Source organism: Anomaloglossus baeobatrachus, chromosome 1, assembly GCF_048569485.1.
Source record: "Anomaloglossus baeobatrachus isolate aAnoBae1 chromosome 1, aAnoBae1.hap1, whole genome shotgun sequence".
Taxonomy (NCBI): Eukaryota; Metazoa; Chordata; class Amphibia; order Anura; family Aromobatidae; genus Anomaloglossus; species Anomaloglossus baeobatrachus.
In genome coordinates, this window is record NC_134353.1 from 629,245,313 (window position 1) to 629,259,062 (window position 13,750).

At 41.5% G+C, this 13,750-nt stretch overlaps 1 protein-coding gene across 2 annotated transcripts in view; it reads right to left on the minus strand.

The window, feature by feature from the left end:
- The window catches only part of CDC42SE2 (CDC42 small effector 2), a 137,362-nt gene that overhangs the window by 107,013 nt on the left and 16,599 nt on the right, over positions 1-13,750 (minus strand). Inside the window, exon 2 of one of the 2 annotated variants that reach the window (XM_075318975.1) lies at positions 13,030-13,120. The exons of the other annotated variant lie outside the window; for it this stretch is intronic. The gene's annotated coding sequence lies outside the window, so the exon portion shown is untranslated. The remainder of the gene's footprint in view (positions 1-13,029; positions 13,121-13,750) is intronic. 2 annotated transcript variants of the gene reach the window in all.

Below are 13,750 nucleotides of genomic sequence, written 5' to 3' on the forward strand. Positions count from 1 at the left end.
GCAGACTATAACCACTGTGAGACTGCAGAGATAGGCGCCGGGCAGAAAGACAGAATTAGCAACTACCTGCCTGTAAGTTCTTAGCCTTAAGAAAAAGAAAAAAAATAGAAAAGTCCCAGATATCTCCTTTAGGCACCCCATACACTTAAATAGCTATCAGTCAAACAATGGCTCAGCCAACAGCCATCTTGCCCAACTCTCCCATCCAGGAGTCCTTGCTCTGCTAAGCACTACTGTATTCTCCATGAGAGCAACTACCAGACATGATGATGTCTTATCTCTACAGAACAAAAGGATTGGCAGTACGAAATCAGACATGTCAAATCTTTATTTCCCTCGACGTCACCTTTCGAAGGCCCTCATACACATTAGACTGTCAGCCAAACTCGTTGATATCGACGGGTTCGGCTGACAGCAGTTTGACACGTAAGGGGGCCTTCAGCATAGGCCATGAATATTTTTACTCCAATGGGTCTGACTCTGTAACCCCCACAAATTGACAATATGAAGGGGATGAGGGGCTCCCGACACCTTCATTGTACTTTTAGTAACGATTGTGCCTGGTATTACAACCTCATTCCATTGAGGTGAAAGAAACTACAAAATCAAATACTGACAATTTTGCAGTGGTCTCTGAATCTTTGCCATGGCTGTATATTTTTATTTATCATGCAAAATGGGTTTCACATGTATATAATACATATACTAAGGCATATTGGATCCGATCACGATTGGATCTTACCCCCAGCTATTGAAATACTGCAAGTGGATCTCACTGGGCTGAGCACCGAGCGTATCCGAGCACAGTGATGCTCGCACAGTGGTTTGCAGAGATAAAGCTTCCTCACTCAAATACTGTTTTTTTTTCGGGCCTGCTCATCTCTACTCTTGGCACCTGAATCGATCAGCTGTTATAATTGAGACTTTTTATACACTGATCTATACAGAGCAATGTTTAGACACGGCTGCTTTTCTGATTTTTCTCTTTATAGGTATATTTTTGAGTAAAATGTAAACTGTTCTTTTATTCTATATAAACTACTGACAACATGTCTCCAAATTTCCAAGCAATAAATTTTGCATTTTTTGTTTCTGAAAATGAGAAATGGTCAAAATCACAAAACAATGCATTGCTTTCAGACATCAAATAATGCAAAGAAAACAAGTTCATCATTTAGAAACAACAATACTAATGTTTTACCTCAAGAAGAGTTCAGAAATCAATATTTTGTGGAATAACCATAATTTTTAACCACAGCTTTCATGCGTGTTGGCATTTTTTCCACCAGTCTTTCACATTGCTTTTGGGTGACCTTATGCCACTCTTGGTGCAAAAATGTAAGCAGTTCTTCTTTGTTTGATGGCTTGTGACTATCCATCTTCCTCTTGTCTACATTCCAGAGGTTTTCAATGGGGTTCAGGTCTGGAGATTGGGCTGGCCATGACAGGGGTTTGATGTGATGGTCCTTCATCTACACATTGATTGACCTAGCTGTGTGGCATGGCGCATTGTCCTGCTGGAAAAAAACAGTCCTAAGAGTTGGGGAACATTGGCTGAGCAGAAGGAAGCAACTGTTTTTCCAGGATAACCTTGTATGTGGCTTGATTCACAAAGTTTAATCTGCCCAATTCCAGCTTTGCTGAAGCATCCCCAGATCATCACCGATCCTCCACCAAATTTTACAATGGGTGCAAGAAACTGTGGCTTGTACGCCTCTCCAGGTCTCCGTCTAACCATTAGACGACCAGGTGTTGGGTAAAGCTGAAAATTAGACTCATCAGAGAAGATTACCTTACTCTAGAAATTGGGCAAATTAAACTTTGCGAAGGACGTATGAATCAAGTCCCATACAAGGTTATCCTGGAAAAACTGTTGCTTTCTTCTGCTCAGGCTATATTCCCCAACTCTGAGGACTGTTTTTTCCAGCAGGACAATGCGCCATGCCACACAGATAGGTCAATCAATGTGTGCATGACGGACCACCAGATCAAAGCCCTGTCATGGCCAGCCCAATCTCCAGACCTGAACCCCAATGAAAACCTCTGGAATGTAATCAAGAGGAAGATGGATAGTCACAAGCCATCAAACAAAGAACTGCTTAAATGTTTGCACCAGGCGTGGCATAAGGTCAGCCAAAAGCAGTGTGAGACTGGTGGAAAGCATGCCAAGACGCATGAAAGCTGTGATTAAAAATCATGGTTATTTCACAAAATATTGATTGCTGAACTCTTCCTGAGGTAAAACATTAGTATTGTTGTTTCTAAATGATTCTGAACTTATTTTCTTTGAATGCATCTGAAAGCAATGCATTGTTTTGTTATTTTGAACATTTCTCATTTTTAGAAAATAAACACAAAATGTATTGCTTGAAAATTCAGAGACATATTGTCAGTAGTGTATAGAATAAAAGAACAATTAACATTTTACCCAAAAATATACCTATTAAGAGAAAAATCAGAAACACTGAACATTTTGCAGTGGTCGCTTAATTTTTGCCAGAGCTGTATGTGCTGCAAAGCAGCATTCTTGCTAAGTTATATATACTCGTCTTTAATGAGAGAAATAGCCTGTGATGCCAGGAAAGATACCAGACGACTGTTCATACAGTGACGCCGCATTGTAAACTCCATGTTCTAGTTGTCAACATAGTACCTCCAGTACTGATAAATATATAAATGTATATATACATAATCTCACAGAGAAACAGATTTTGAGATACATTTAGGCCTTGGCTCATTGCTTTGCACCTTTACTTGAGTAAAAGTTTGAGTTTTAAGCATTTTTAAATACTTGCGCCAAATTAATTATGTTTTTTTCAGCTATTTTCCTCAGTTCTTTTTTAGGTAGTCTTGACAAGTTAACTGTGGTTTTCATTATCCAGATGTTTTCAGCTAAGGCTAGTTTCACACTTGCGTTGAACGGCATCCGTTGCATTGCGTTGTGTGACGGATACAACAGATGTGTTGCATATAGTGACACAACGGATGCAACGGATCATACAAAACAACAAAATCTGCTTTTTTTTTCTTTACAGTTTTACCGGCAGCAGGCTATTGTGAATGATCAGCTGATCACCCGGACGCCAGGTGATCAGCTGATCACTCACAGCAGCCGGCCGCCGGGTGATCAGCTGATCGTTCGGCTGCCGAGAATGTGTGCGGGGCGCGGGGTGGGTGGAGCCGAGCGGGGTCATGGCGCTGAGGACATCAGTGCCGGGGACTGCATGGCTGGGGACAGGTGAGCGAGTGTGTGTGTGAGTGTGTGTGTGTGTGTGTGTGTACATACGGAGTGGTGTGCGGGAGGGGGCGGAGCTGAGCAGGGAAGAGTCGGGCTCCTTGCACACGTAGCCAGGGTAGATATCGGGTAATTAAGCAAAGCACTTATTATCCGATATTTGCCTTGGTTACCAGCGTACACCGCTAAGCGCTGGCTCCTTGCACACGTAGCCAGGGTAAATATCGGGTTACCAAGCAAAGCGCTTTGCTTAGTAACCCGATGTGTACCCTGGTTACGTGTGCAGGGAGCCAGAGAGAGCATGCGCAGCGAAATCCTAAGGATTCCGCTACACAAAAAACGTTACATGCTGCGTTCCTTCCACCCGGCGGAAGCAACGCAGCATCGGCCAGCGGAAGCAACGCGGGTACTTCTGTCACAATCCGTCGACCACACAAGTCTATGGGAAGCAGCGGACATACAAGTCTATGGGAAGCAGCGGAATCCGTTAACGGATTCCGCTGGTTTCCAAAACGGCTGAATGCAACTGAAGGAAAACAACGCAAGTGTGAAACTAGCCCAAGTCATCATTTGATACTTTTCAAAATATTAAAAAAATTATTGTACAACTTTACTCTGGCACCCTAGTGTTATAGAATAAGCCGCCTATTTTTGAGTAGATGAAGACTATCGAATGACATCATCGCCCCTTAAAACTTAGATGCCGAGCCCATTCTACACCGTTCAGATGTCGGCTGTGTTACATAGCCGCCATCTGCATCTAAACAGCAGCTGTTGACCGTTTAAGTGCCACTGTCAATCCCTGACAGCAGCATTTAAGCGACACGATCTATCCCGATGTACCAATGGCAGCTGAACAGACATAATTCTTTACTATATACTGTAATATTACAACAGGGATTAAAGTCCCTTTCGGAGACTGAAAAAGAGTGAAAAGTTCAAAATATATTATATATATATATATATATATATATATATAAAAATCGCCTTGTCCAAAAAAGTCCAGTCCTGAAGAATATAACATTGTTTAGCCTGTGTGTTAGAGGGTATACAGAGAAATAAAACTTAAAATGTCAAAACTGACATATTTTACTTGTAGCTGCGCCTAATCGCTAGAAAAAAAAATGAAAAGAGTTAAAAAGCGATCATCCTGCATATATGGTGATTAAGCAATTGTCTGGTGAAAACAAGCTGGGATTAAAGCTTAAAAGGGGTCTTCCCATCCCCAAGATCCTATCCCAATATGTAGTATATGAAGTAATAATTTTAGAAAATTCCTCCAATTAGAAATGTAGTATAGTTCTCCTGATATAGTCATGTCACTTACCTCATGTGCAGGGCATTGCAGCTTAGGTATCCATGGATACGACCACCCATATAGTGACAGTTGCTGTGGTCGTAACCATGGATACCTATGCCCTGCACATGAGGTAAGAGATATGGCTATATTAGGAGAACTATAGTACATTTCTAAGGTATTTGCTAATATTATTATTACACTTACTACATATTGGGATAGGATCTTGGAGACAGGACTACGCCTTTAATGAAAGGGCCATTTCCAGGCTGTGTAGAGAAGGGCTATGATTTACAGCTTACTTGTAATTTCAGTTTGGTATGCAGTACTTAAGACATATTTCTCTCCAGCACTTTATAATCTATAAGAAAACGAGGATGATGCTATAATTGGAAGCCACATAAACTTGTAAGAATTTTTTTATGAAGATTTCCATCATATTTCAGTGACTACAAGTTCTAGGAGTGTGTAAAGCTACATAATGCAGACCTTGACGGCCATTGGTATAGTTTGTAGCTTTTCACAGGTTGGCATGTGATGGGTTCAGTAAAAAGAATTTGCATTTGGCAGACTTGTATTTAAGCAATTTTCCTATTGTCATCCAGAATTCTTTGCCCAAAAAAAGGGCATGAATACCAAATACTGTTTTGGGGTACCTGCCATGGCCTCCCAGACTCAAGTGTATCATCTTTTCCATTGTGATGAACAACATGGCATTGTACAGAGAGCCATGCTGAGGTATATAGCTCAATCTCTCATTATTAGTAAATGTGTTTGAGATCCAGTGTCTCCAAACTATTTTTTATAATCTTTCTAGTCTGAATAATTGATTGGGGAACACTAAGCAATCCTACTGTCGACTGTGCTCGTTAAACGAACACTGATCGGCTACATTTAATCTGAAAGATTGCTTTTTAGTTTAGACCAGACTATCGCAATTGTATACACACAGAACAGTTATAATGAATGTTCTGTGCACATAGAATATAGTTTTATAGGCAGCACAACTGCCGTTTACACAGGTTGATGTGCTGCCGAAACTGATCTTTAGACCAGAGGAACAATATGTCAGGTGTCTGAGAAGGAGCAGTCCTAAGAACATGTGTTACCAGGTCATCAGCCCGTCTACATGGTCCGTAAGTAGACCTGAGGAACGATATATCAGGTGTCTGAGAAGGAGCAGTCCTAAGAAGATGTTACCAGGTCATCAGCCAGTCTACATGGGCCGTAAGTAGACCAGAGGAACGATATGTCAGATATCTGAGACTGGTCAGTCCTAAGAACATGTGTTACCAGGTCATCAGCCCGTCTACATGGTCCGTAAGTAGACCAGACAAACGATGTCAGGTGCCTGAGAAGGAGCAGTCCTAAGAACATGTGTTACCAAGTCATCAGCCCGTCTACATAGGCTGTAAGTAGAACTGGCCCTGGTTTTAATGCAGAAGTGGCCATACCTTTACTGAAGTTACATGTAGTGATGAGAGAGTGCTTGGTACCGAGTTACAGGTAGTGATGCTCGGGTGCTTGGTACTTGTAACGAGCAGTTAGTTTCTTGGATGGTCTGGACTCGTGTGCCGAATATAAGGGAAGTCAACGTGGAAAATCAGGAAAAATGCTCGAGTTTCCCATTGACTTCCATTATACTTTGTACACTAGTCGCGCCCATCTGAGCATCCAACTGCTTGTTACGAGTACGGAGCACCCAACCATGGTAGTGCTCACTCATTACTAGTTTTAACTGCTCAGGCTTGTAGATTGTGTCTAAAATATTTTTGGAGAGACAATTTGAATATTTTGCAGAGGGGCGTGGCAGCTATAAGTCCCCTTACTGGAAAGCAGCCAGACTGGCTTGCAAAGTCTCCATAAGGAGAATAGTGTTCCCCCGTGATCCCCACATAGCTTTCTCATGAGCCAGATCAGACACCCCACACTTTGCACTGACGAGGGGCAAGCACCCCGGAACACCGTGTCTGCAAATTGGGATTCTGATCTGGCATATATATCCTAAGTTATATGTAAAGGGTTGTTAAAAATCCACATTTAACTTTTAAGATCGCTACTTCCAATAGGTGGCGCTGCGCTAGAGTTGGTCTCCAGTCCTGGAGAGACAATTAAAATATTTTTGGCACAAATAAGGAAAAAAATATATATATATCGTGTGAATTTGAGCCAAATCCATCATTGTGCACATTGAGAATTTAGTGAAAAATTCACCTGCACAAAAAAGAATGACGAGTAAAAGATATTAATAAAAAATGCAAATGTTGAATTAAGGCCAGAGGGGCAGATTCTCTAAAGCTTTCCATAGAAAGCTTACATGTTAAAAAGTCACTAATTTTTGACCAATGTAAACTGGTAGAAAAATTTAGCAAAATATATTGAAAACTATAACATAAATGGACTTCAGTCAATGACAAGCCCCAATGATTGGAGTACATGTATGACTGTGGCGCACGCCAGCTGAAAGATGCACCACACATTAACAGCCATGCGCCTAAATGAATTTGGCATACCTTACTGCAGCAAACAAGACCGGCCTATTGCTGATAAGCCGAAGTCTCCGCTTATGTTTGCTCTTACTTTATTTTATTGGTGAACCCATTATACCAACGTGTGAGAAGCTACAAACTATGCCAATGGCAGCCAAGTCGTGTGTAGTGCTACAAAGTGCGGAACGTGTAGTCACAGATGATGAAGACTAATACCTTGCAAATCTCCATAAAACAATTATTACAAGTTTATGTGGCTTACAATTACAGCATTATCCCGGTTTTCTTAGTTTATAAAGGGCTACATACCAAGCTAAAGTTATAAGTAAGCTGTAAAAACACACCCCATATCTACACACAACGCCTGTAAATGAAACAAGCTGAATCACGGGCGACCTTACCTGCTCCGTCCACTGCGGGACTGCTTTATGATGCACGCTTGATAGCTACAGGAATGCAAGACAAGCGTGCGTCCTTCCCTGAACAATGCCGTCCGCTCCCTTACGAGCGCTCTACTTTGGAGTAGTCACTTGCTTTTTTTCTTAGTTTATGCTTTGTTCGCATACATTGTATTTATCCGGTTGGACCTATTAAACAACTCTGACTGCTGTCGGATGGCATCCAAGTGGTCTGACTATTTTCATGGACCTACAGACTCTGATCAAAATCAAACACGTTCCGCGATTTTGGGGAGAACACTCAGTCTGCGGAAAATCATGGACATGAGAATGACCCCATTCACTATTGTAGGTATGAGTGCAATCTGTGAGAACCACGGATAGCCCTTGTATGTAAAAAAAAAAAACAAAAAAACAAAAAAACACAACAGGTATCTGAATGAGGCCTTAGAAAGGAATGGACACATTTTATGCCTACAAGGTGTTGATCAAGTGTCACGGGTGTATCACAGGTGACAGTCATGTGGTTTCTGGCCATAGAAGGTCACAGCCTTTGGCTGTGCAGAATGCTCCCTGACATTCCATTGTTCCTGTTGTCAGTATTCACTAGTATGGTTGCTGGAAACTTTGCTGAACTTCTGCCTGAGTAATCTGTAGATAAGTAGTTCATACATTTTCCCCCAGTGTTTCCTCCTTGTGTCATCTATAGTGTTTATTGGGTTTGACAAAGAGCTCATCCCATCCGATCCCCATTTAGGGCCCAACACTAGGGATACCTAGGGTCAGGTATCCGGATTGGCACATAGGTGCGGAACCTATCTAGGGTGGTGAGGGACCACAGGGACCAGCAGTAGGTTAATCAGGGGTCACCATCTTCCCTTTCCTTAGACTTAGTGTTTCCTTTACTTTTCCTTTCGCTTGGTACTACCCCTAGCGAGGTCATAGAAAGTGATCTTGTGTTACACATCCCCTATCCCCTATTGAGGCATGGAGAAGTGCAACCGACAGGCTAAAAGTTTTCAGACCACATAAAAGATGGAAGGGTTTGCTTTCTTGTCAGTTGATTTCCCTGCAGGCTTAAGGGGGCTTTACACGCAGCAACATCGCTAGCGTTGTCACTCGTGAAAGCACCCGTCCCCATCGTTTGTACATCATGGGAAATCGCTGCCCGTGGCGCACAATATCGTTAGTCCCCGTCACACATTCTTACCTGCCTAACGACGTCGCTGTGGCCGGCGAACTGCCTCTTTTCTAAGGGGGCGGTTTGTGCAGCGTCACAGCGACGTCACAGGGCAGGTGGCCAATAGAAGCGGAGTGGCGGAGAGCAGCCGCAGGAAAGTGACGCCCACCTCGTTGCCGGAGGACGCAGGTACGGTGTTGTTCGTCGTTCCTGGAGTGTCACATGTAGCGATGTGTGCTGCCTCAGGAACGACGAACAACCTGCGTCCAGCACCATTAACTATAATTGGGATTTGAACGACGTGTCAACAATCAACGATTAGGTGAGTAGTATTTGTGATCGTTAGCAGTCGTTCATACGTGTCACATGCAACGACGTCGCTAATGAGGACAGATGTGCGTCACGAATTCCGTGACCCCAACGACATCTCGTTAGCGATGTTGTTGCGTGTAACGGGGCCTTTACACAGGGTATGAATGGGAGAGTTCAATGAGACCTTCACCCTTACCTTACTGTCACAAGTAAAATCTCACCTTCTTGCATATAGATAGCAGGTGTATTGGGAGTCAACCCCCGAAAGCAATGCAGACAATGCACAAAAATCCCAGCAATTCCACCTTAATTTGTATACCTTTCCTTGTCCTTTCTTCAAATCCCAATTTGCACTAACAATTTGTTAAAAAAAAGGTCACCTTGCTTTTCCCACAAGCCTTTCTTTAAGGTCTCGTTCACACCACTGTGTAAATCGGATGAGCGCAAACCAATGAGAAAAGGTATTGCACTCTGACCCATGTTATTTAAAAAGGCATTGCTGATTAATATTTTGGGGGTTTTTTTTATTCTCATACAGATTTGGGGTGAGAAAAAAAAAAATACAAATTCCACATGAAGCCACAATATAACATCATATGTTTAAGGATACATTGCAGTGGTTTAACAACAGGAAACTATATGATTACCGGCTGCTGAGTAAAAAAAAAAAAAACGGACTGCACACAGCTCACGGATGACAAGCAAAAAAAAAAAAACTGGCCCACTTTTCTGGATGAGTATGGGACGGATTTTTTATACAGCCACATTATACTCAGCCGGATAGTGGCAAGAGGGTGAGCACTACATTTTGAACATGGACACTTACGGCATGAGCAAATGGTTTGGTTTTTTTAGGCTATGTGCGCACAGTGCGTTTTTCGTGGCGTTTTTGCGCGTTTTTCGGGTGCGTTTTTGGCCTCAAAACTGCAGGACTTTGCTTCCCCAGCAAAGTCTATGAGTTTTCATTTTTGCTGTCCACACACATCTGTTTTTTTTACCTGCGTTTTTGAGTTAAAAAAAAAAAATGGACATGTCAGTTCTTTCCTGCGTTTTTCTGCGTTTTTCCCCCATGCAATGCATTGGAAAAACGCAGCAAAACGCAGAGATCAAAAACGCAGCAAAACGCAGCCAAAAACGCACCAAATCGCGGCAAAAACGCATGCGTTTTTTGATGCGTTTTTTTGACGCAGGTGCGTTTTTGTGCGTTTTTAGCGGCCAAAAACGCAGCGTCAAAAAGACGCAGTGTGCGAACCTAGCCTTAGGCAGTCAAAAAGGATAAAATCCACTGCAGCAGACGCTCCTTATCTGGAGGAGTCTTTGGAGATTGTTGTATTTCCTAAAGAGGATTTGAAGTGTTGAAGAACAGTTTTTTCCTGACTCGATTTTTTGCAGTCTTTTCATTGGTCACTTCATTATTTTTCCTCCCACCAAGAGTTTTTAAACACTGGAAGTGAAATAAAATGCTCAAAACACTGAACATTAGACCAGCAAAGGTTTTTGTATAGAAATGGGCGAGTCTGATCCTGACCAAACGTTATATTGGTCAGTGTGCCGTTTGTACACGATCAGTTCTAGGCTGGAATCATACAATCGTATGAAAAACGGTCCCATTCTCCTCCAGGAGAGTCAAACGAGTGGCATTTGTGTGTACTGCGAGTGCTACGTGAGGGGGTGACTTTTCCTCTCACTTGTCATCAGTGTACTCTCAGTGCACAATCTCTTCTTTTCTCAGTAGCTATTAGTCATGTACAGGACCATTTACAGTGTTCTATGCTACATGATAATCATGTATCCATAAAAATGGATGTCACTAGGATGGTCTGTGTGACGTCCGTTTTCCACTGACTTGTATTGGCGAGTCTCACATTTTCAGCATCCACTCGCAGCATGTTGCGATTTTTCGCTCATCCAGAATCTGTACGAGAAAAAAGCTGAAACTGCTCCAACTGATTGTCTAACATTGATCTGAGTGCAATACGAGATTTTCTCGCATTGCATTCGCAAGCGTTATATGCTCATGTGAGCGTATTCTTAGGGTTCTCTCACACTGGCGTATAAAACAGATGCGAGCAACGAGAGAAAAAAAAAACGCATTGCATTCAGACCAATGTTAGTCAATGAGGCAAAGCAGATCTGCGAGTTTTTCCTCAACTCAAATCAGATTGAAGAAAAAAATTGCAGCATGCTGTGACTGCACTCTATAAATAAATCTTTATTTTTATATAGAGCTAACATATTCCGCAGCGCTTTACATACGTCAGAAAGACTGTCCCCATTGGGGCTCACAATCTAGGTTCCCTATGAGTATGTCTTTGGAGTGTGGGAGGAAACTGGAGAACCCGGAGGAAACCCACGCAAACATGGGGAGAACATACAAACCCCTTGCAGATGTTATACTTGGTGGGATTCGAATCCAGGACCCCAGCGCTGCAAGACTGCAGTGCTAACCACTGAGCCACCGTGCCGTCAGTCAGACCAGATTCGCCATATAGGTGTGGGGGGGATAATAGACACCATCCATATGCCATCTGGTTTTTACAGATATATTTCCATTCATACGGGTGCTAGGAGGGAAAAAAAAGCCCTGCACACTTGCATAGCACTTGACCTATTCCACTCGTCCTTTTCAGTAGTGGAATCAGGCTAGATTTTCACATGCAGTGTGAGAGTACCCTTACATACAGGCAGCAAGCAGATTGCACACTAGTCTGAACGAGCCCTTATAGAAAAGTGCACCCGATTGCCAGTTCACACTGGGTAATTAGTGCAGCATTTCATTGGTTTTAGTAACTCCAGCATTTAAGGGAAATCAGGATGATTGATGAGAAATATGACCGACACTGGCACTCTCATGGCACGGAGTACATGCGGTGTGTAGACCCTGTATTGTGGCCTAGCTGGATGCCCATAAACAACATTTCAGCAGCCACACCCTATGACAACACTTCCAGCAGGTTTCTGTGTGCACCTTTTACACTGGCAATTCCTGAGCAGCCAGCTATGTGTGACAGGTTTTTACCAGCCGACTGTTTACTCCGGGAAAGGGAGGTACACTGTGCTGATAATGGCAGCATAAGTGCTATGTTATTGTTTTCCCAATTACGGAGCCCAGAGGAGTGTCGCTGGTATGCTGCCTGATGTGGCACCCAATCTTCTTATGGGCATGCTAGAGACCCCAGTGCCACCTTCATATGCGGCAGCCAGAAATGCCAAGCATATTCATGTCTGACAGCCGAGAGAATGACGTTTCTGGGTGCAATCCTGTTGGAGTAGTGTATATATATATAGAGATATATAATTTATTATGTGTGTGTGTGTGTGTGTGTGTGTGTGTGTGTGTGTGTGTGTGTGTGTGTGTGTGTGTGTGTGTGTGTGTGTGTGTATACACAGTATATGACACATATATATGACACACAGATATACATACCACAACACCAAATGATACAACTAAATGGCAAACAAAACAGCGCACGATATGGAGTTTTATTTTTCTGTTCTTTCTGTTCTATTTTTATGTTCTTTTAACCTAGTGTTATGTATGTACAATTTTATTTTAATTATGTATAATATAACAAATTATATATATAGGTTCTATTAATTATTTTATATGTAGTTATACATTTGTTATTTTAGTTCGCGTTTTTTGTCATTTTATTTACATACATGCATTATTTTTCGTTGTTGGTGTTATTTTATTTAGCGCTATGTATTCATTTTTTTGTGATGTTTTCAAAGGTTTTGGATAAAGGTTGAACTTGATATATCTGCTGTAGATCTTTTTTTCAACATATACATATATACACACACACATACATACATACATACATACATACATATATACATACATATACATACACACACAGTAGATGACAGGTGAATAGTGTGTGTAAAGCAATATTTTGATCAAACACCCGTAGCCCAAAAATCTCCAGAAACCAATACGTATTTTATGTGCTTATTTTCTATTGCATTATTGACATCAAAGTAACATAATGTAGAAGACATGCACAACAAAAATACGCTAGAAATAATGAAGAAAAAAAAAATCACAGTGTGTGTCCATCCGATATATAAATCTGGCACACAAGATATACCGTATGTTCTAAAAGTTACTGCACCTGATCAGTTGTATATGTCTGAATGTTATTGTTCCTGCAGAATTCTTTCACTCCTCTTTTCACCTTTAATGAGCCTCCATTTAATCCCCCCCTAAAAAAAAAAAAAAAAAAAAAAAGTTTGCAAACTGGTATCAGAGTTTTTTTTCTTTAAGTGATCAAATTAACAGAGTTTCCTAGTGGAAACAGCTTTAAGAAACACTCATTTGGAGAGTTTTTAATTTCCTATGCAATTTTGAAGATATATTTTTAGATAATTTAAAGGGAATCTGTCACCAGGTTTTTGCCACCTAATCTGAGAGCAAAATAATGTAGAGACAGATATCCTGATTCCAGTCATATGTCCCTTAGTGAGCTGTTTGCTGTCATTTTAATAAAATCACTGATTAATCAGCAGTAGATCATCATTAGAGGACTACTTGGCCTGCTATCAGGTAGTCCAGCATATTCATGAGCTCTGTATAACTGCTAGATCTACAGCAGAGAAAACATTGATTTTATCAAAATGATAGCAAACAGCTCAGTAAGTGACACATCGCTGGTATCAGGGTCTCTGTCTCTACATTATACTGCTCTTAGATAGGGTAGCAACCTGGTCACAGATTTCCTTTAATTGCACTATTTTGATTGGATAGAGCCTAGTTTGGAGTGTTTTCCATTAGATCTTTCAAAGAAGAAAAATACTCAAAAGACTGAACAGAAGAACAATAAAGTGGTTTTACAA